Source organism: Bos indicus x Bos taurus, chromosome 15 (assembly GCF_003369695.1).
Source record: "Bos indicus x Bos taurus breed Angus x Brahman F1 hybrid chromosome 15, Bos_hybrid_MaternalHap_v2.0, whole genome shotgun sequence".
In the NCBI taxonomy this organism is placed as follows: Eukaryota; Metazoa; Chordata; class Mammalia; order Artiodactyla; family Bovidae; genus Bos; species Bos indicus x Bos taurus.
In genome coordinates this window covers 41,183,689-41,190,026 of record NC_040090.1, presented here as the reverse complement: position 1 = coordinate 41,190,026, position 6,338 = coordinate 41,183,689, and the positions used below count along the sequence as shown (strand labels likewise).

The 6,338-nt window shown below is 42.6% G+C and overlaps 1 non-coding gene across 1 annotated transcript; it reads right to left on the bottom strand.

Annotated features, from left to right (window-relative positions):
* Positions 1 to 3,251: 3,251 nt before the first annotated feature.
* LOC113906090 lies at positions 3,252 to 3,358 on the bottom strand. Its single transcript, XR_003514780.1, has one exon. It is a non-coding gene; the product is annotated as a U6 spliceosomal RNA (small nuclear RNA).
* Between the last annotated feature and the right edge of the window lie 2,980 nt (positions 3,359 to 6,338).

The following is a 6,338-nucleotide window of genomic DNA, read 5'->3' as shown; positions in this document are numbered from 1 at the left end:
TCAGTGGCTCAATGGACATGGGTTTGGGTGGACTCTGGGAGTTGGTGATGGACAGGGAGGCCTGGTGTGCTGCAGTCTATGGGATCACAAAGAATCAGACATGACTGAGTGACTGAACTGAACTGAATAATATTGGGTGATAAGATGTGTATATATGTACATGTGGACTTGATTTATATCTACCATATTAGAGAAATATTCTTTCATCAGAATATTTGAGGAGTGAATATTCCATTATACCCCCTTTTTAGCATTTCTCTTAATTAGTCTTTTTTTCTGTTTTTAATTATGTATGTGGTGAATTAAATTAATGGATTTCCTTCTATTATGCCACTCTATCCTTCCTGAAATAAACTATAGTCAAGCTGCTTTCAAAGTATACTGCAAAATTATGTTCATTTAGGCATTTTGCATCTATTTTTATAAATGGAACTGAGCCATAGTTTTTCTGTCGTACAATCTCTATAAGATTTTGGCTTCACAAAATAGTGGAATGTTTGCTTCTTTCTCTGCTTTCCAACAGCTTTAATAGTATAAGAATGGTTGATTCTGTGAAAATTTGAAAGAAGTTGCTCATTAATGAGTCTGGGTTCAGCACTTTTCTTTGAGGTATAGCTTTTGACAGCTTCTGTCCATGGTTATTTGTGTATTTAGATTTTCTACCGTCTCTGAGTCCCTGTTGGTAATTTATATTTCCTTGAGTATTATCCATTTCTTTCAGATTTTAAATTGTAATAGGGCCAAGTTTTCACTTGTATTTCTCATTATTTCCTCTTACCCATGCTTATAAGCCCTTTCTCATTCCTTATTTGTATATTTATGTTTTGTTGTGTTTTTTTTCTGCTGCGCCACAAGGCTTGTGGAATCTTAGCTCCCCAACCAGGAATTGAACCTGAGCCCTTGACAGTGAAAGCACAGAGTCCTAACCACTGGACCACCAGGGAATTCCCTATTTAGTCTTTTTTCATCATGTTAGCTAGTGGTTTATCAGTTTTATTGTTTGCTTTCCTCCAACCTCGGAGAAGGCAATGGCACCCCACTCCAGTACTCTTGCCTGGAGAATCCCATGCAAGGAGGAGGAGCCTGGTGGGTTCCTGGTGGGAACCTGGTGGGCTGCAGTCCATGGGGTCGCTAAGAGACACGACTTCACTTTCACTTTCACTTTTCACTTTCCTGCGTTGGAGAAGGAAATGGCGGCCCACTCCAGTGTTCTTGCCTGGAGAATCCCAAGGGCAGGGGAGCCTGGTGGGCTGACGTCTATGGAGTCGTACAGAGTCGGACACGACTAAAGTGACTTAGCAGCAGCAGCAGCAACCTCAAAGAACTAGATTTTAGATTTATCAATCAATTGCTTTTCTGCTATTGAAATAATTCATTTTGCTTTTATCTTTATTAATTTCTTCCTTTTGCTTTCTTTAAATTTTGCTTTGCTGTGACTTTTTTCCTCTTCTAATTTCCTATGTCATCTGCTTTGTTAATGAAATTTTATTTTTTCTTATTTAGCAATAAAAGTGTGTAAGGTCATGAATCCACCTTGCAATGCAGGGAACAAGGGTTCAATCCTTGGTCCAAGAAGATCCCACATGACACGGAGCAAATAAGCTCGTGCACCACAACTACTGAGGCTGGGCTCTAGAGCCTACGCTCCGCAACGAGAGAAGCCACTGCAGTGAGAAGCCCGTGCACCACAACAGAGAGTAGCCCCTGCTTGCCGCACCTAGAGAAAACTCACGCAGCGATGAAGACACAGTGCAGCCAAAAATAGCTAAAATAAAATAAACACATAAAATTATAAAAAAATAAAGAAAACATCACCAATACCCAGAAGCAGTTATATAATTTACAGGGCCCAAAGAGAAATGAAGATGCAATGTTCCAGTTTTATTAAGAACTTTAAGATGGTGACTGCAGAGCTTGAAGTCAACTGTGGGGTCTTTCAAAGCACAGGGCCCTATACACATGCCCCTGAAGCTGGCTCTTCGACTCCCCTCTTGGCTCTCTTTTCATCCTCAGCCCCACTCCCTAGCAGAGGTAGTCAGTGTCCTGACTTCAAATAAAGAGAATAGTTTGGTCTATACTCTTGCATCCAGCTTCTTTTGCTCAACTTTAGATTTATGAGGATCATTCATACTTTCACATCCAGTTGAAGACCATACATTCACACAGCTATATGCTTAAAACTAGTTTATAATTTAGTCTTGGTTTGTCACTGATTGAAGGGTCATTTAGGAAAGCTTGAAAAATTTTCCTAGGGATTGAGTGCTAAGTTCTAACTTCCTAGTTTCAGAGGTGGAGCTAGAAACAGGCTCTTCTTCCTCTGAAAGAGTAAATCTTAGTCACTGCATATACAGTATGAGTAAGCTCCTCCTTGTCTTCTGATACCCAGTAAGGAAGAAAAAGGAAGAAAGATAGCCAAAGAAGGTAGTTAAAGGCAATAGGTTTTGTTTTTTTTAAAAACACTTTTTAAAATATCTCCAGAGTAGTAGCATCTGCAAACCCTGGCAACAAGGTTAGAGCCTCCATGTTTATTTTATTTGTCTATGCAGAGTGTGGGATATTTTTAGTGGTGGTATGCACTTGAACTCTTAGTTGCAGCATTTGAACTCTTAGTTATGGCATGTGGGATCTAGTTCCCTAATCAGGGATCGAACCCAGGCCCCCTGCAAAGTCTTAGCCACTGGACCATCAGGGAAGCCCCCAGTCAGAGCCTACTTGTTAGACTCAAATCCAAGGGTAGGGCAGGAAAGGGCATTCATCCCAATGGTTGCTAAGGACGTTGGGTAAGAGCTTCAGCACCCTATTGCATCCAGTCATGGTTGACTCTGGGGCCCTGAACTGGGGTCTGCCTTTGAGTGAGCAAGTGGCTTTTTCTGTGAAGATGGAGGAAAGTGGCCCTGTAGACCTTACCCCGAGACTGCAGAGTGATAGTGGTGGTGGTGGTTTAGTTTCTGTCGTGTCTGACGCTTTGCAACCCCATGAACTGTAGCCTGCCAGGCTTCTCTGTCCATGGGATTCTCCAGGCAAGAATACTGGAGTGGGCAGCCATTTCCTTCTTTAGGGGATCTTCACAACCTAGAGATCGGATCTGGTCTCTTGCATTACAAGTGGCCTCCTGTATTGCATGCAGATTCTCTCTCTCTTTTTTTTTTTAAATTTGCTTATTTAATTGGAGGCTAATTACAATATTGTAGTGGTTTTTGCCATACATTGACATGAATCAGCCATGGGTGTACATGTGTTCCACATCCTGAAAAAATATGGAATTCTTCACAAATTTTCTTGTCATCCTTGCACAGGGGCCATGCTAATTTTCTCTGTATCATTCCAATTTTAGTATATGTGCTGCCGAAGCAAGCACTGCAAGCAGATTCTTTACTGCTGAGCCACCAGGGAAGCCCATGCAGGGATGCAGGATGCCACTAATAAATACTGCCAACAACCTGCCCGTACATTAATTAGGACTGGGCTGAGGAGTGTTGAACATTGGTAGAGTAAGTGACTAGTACTTGGGACCCAGTAGGCCTGGCAGAGATTTGCCCTGTAAGTGCAGGCTTGAAAACAATATTTAGTCCTCAGCACCTTCTAGTCACAAGAATTGCAACTGGCATCAGGACTAAATCTCAGATGTGCTCAGAAGTATTTCCTTGGTCAACACTGGTTACAAAGCCAGAAGTGGTTGTGAGACTGAGCCAAGAGACAAAGCTAGTCTCCTAAGTCTGGTGTGGGCATTTCCTTCTAATTCAGTGGTCCCCAACATTTTTGGCACCAGGGACCAGTTTCACAGAAGACAATTTTTCCACAGACCTGGGTGGGGTACGGGTGGTTTCTAGATGATTCAGGAGAATTACATTTACTGTGCACTTTATTTCTAATCTAATGCCACCACTGATCTGAAAGGACATAGCGGTCCATAGCCCAGAAGTTGGGGACCCCTGTCCTAATGTCAAACGCCATGACCTGAGGAGGCAGTCAGGGTTCTTCTCTTCCTATCACTAACCCTGTTTTCTCCTAGCATGAAATGAATTCCTTTGAGATTAAAGACTGACCTCATCCAGCCACAGCCAGTTGATTCCTTCCAGAAGGAAGTGGTGAAGCCGTGTGTAGCTGTCAACTGCTCCCTGAACCTACTTAGTGCCTCCTGCTGGTGGCTGACCCCAAGGCTCACCAGAGCTTTTCATCTCTTAGCTAATTGCTTTCTTTTTGACTTTAATACACCCACAAGGTTTCACCAACTTCACCTTTGCACACCAAAAATTGTCCACTTTTCTGTTGTTCCTGATTTTCTGATTCAAAGAATATTCTGTAATTTCAGAATGTTCAGTTCAGTCGCTCAGTTGTGTCCGACTCTTTGCAACCCCATGAATTGCAGCACACCAGACCTCCCTGTCCATCACCAACTCCCAGAGTTTACTCAAACTCATGTCCATCGAGTTAGTGATGCCATCCAACCATCTCATCCTCTGTCGTCCCCTTCTCCTCATGCCCCCAATCCCTCCCAGCATCAGAGTCTTTTCCAATGAGTCAACTCTTCTCATGAGGTGGCCAAAGTACTGGAGTTTCAGCTTTAGCATCAGCCCTTCCAATGACCCAGGACTGATCTCCTTTAGATTGGATTGGTTGGATCTCCTTGCAGTCCAAGGGACTCTCAAGAGTCTTCTCCAACACCACAGTTCAAAAGCATCAATTCTTCGGTGCTCAGCTTTCTTCACAGTCCAACTCTCACATCCATACATGACCACTGGAAAAACCATAGCCTAGACTGGATGGACCTTTGTTGGTAAAGTAATGTCTCTGCTTTTGAATATGCTATCTAGGTTTGTCACAATTTTCCTTCCAAGGAGTAAGCGTCTTTTAATTTCATGACTGCAGTCACCATCTGCAGTGATTTTGGAGCCCCAAAACATAAAGTCTGACCTGTTTCCACTGTTTCCCCATCTATTTCCCATGAAGTGATGGAACCAGATGCCATGATCTTCATTTTCTGAATGTTGAGCTTTAAGCCAACTCTTTCACTCTCCTCTTTCACTTTCATCAAGAGGCTTTTTAGTTCCTCTTCACTTTTCTGCCATAAGGGTGGTGTCATCTCCATATCTGAGGTTAGTGATATTTCTCCTGGCAATCTTGATTCCAGCTTGTGCTTCTTCCAGTCCGGCGTTTCTCATGTTGTACTCTGCATATAAGTTAAATAAGCAGGGTGACAATATACAGCCTTGACATACTCCTTTTCCTATTTGGAACCAGTCTGTTGTTCCATGTCCAGTTCTAACTGTTGCTTCCTGATCTGCGTACAGGTTTCTCAAGAGGCACGTCAGGTGGTCTGGTATTTCCATCTCTTTCAGAATTTTCCACAGTTTATTGTGATCCACACAGTCAAAGGCTTTGGCATAGTCAATAAAGCAGAAATAGATGTTTTTCTGGAACTCCCTTGCTTTTTCCATGATCCAGTGGATGTTGGCAATTTGATCTCTGGTTCCTCTGCCTTTTCTAAAACCAGCTTGAACATCTGGAAGTTCGTGGTTCACATATTGCTGAAGCCTGGCTTGGAATTTTGAGCATTACTTTACTAGTTAGAGAAGCTCTAAGGCAGTGGGGAAACCGCTTAGCTGATGAGTTCTGTCTGGGTAAAAGGTCTGGTGAGTATAACAGCTGCTCCCATCTGGACCTACTGCCCTCCCAGCGTCCTCATCGGCACAAAAGTGCCATCACTTGCTTGGAGCAAAAGTTCCCTATTTAAAAAGATAAGACAACTCCCTTGTGGCAGCAGAGATTTTACCTTTTTTCTTAGAAATTGCAGAATTTATCTAGAGGGCTCTGGGACTGAGTCTGAAACTCAGATTAGAACTGTGTTTCCACATCCTTCCTTATGCAGATGGCCTTCCGGACAGATTAGTGAAGGTGCTCTGTCTTGTTTTTGGATGCCTCCTGTGTGTCCAGGGAAACTGCAGAAAGGAAGCAATCTAGGAGAAATTTAGGATTGACATTAGAGCAAGAATGCTATTCTCTGTCATTCAAAAGCAGAAAAGTGAGAAGAAAAAACTTTTGCCAGCTAATTTTCATCTTAACTATTCATGCAATTATCCTGATTTTTGAGCATGCTTTATGCTCACAAGACTTGCCTTCTGTCTTTCAATTTTAGCCGAGTTCTATACACAATATGAAATTTCTGCATGAAGGATTGAGGACTCTTTGTGTCTCTCAAGGCAGGTGAGTTTAGAAGCTAGAGGTGACCTGCTTTGCAGGATGCCTAGAATTCTGTGGAAGTAGAAATTCCCAGTTACCCTATGGGAGCCCATAACCTAAAAAGCAGAAGCATATGATATATTCCCCAAACACGAGTC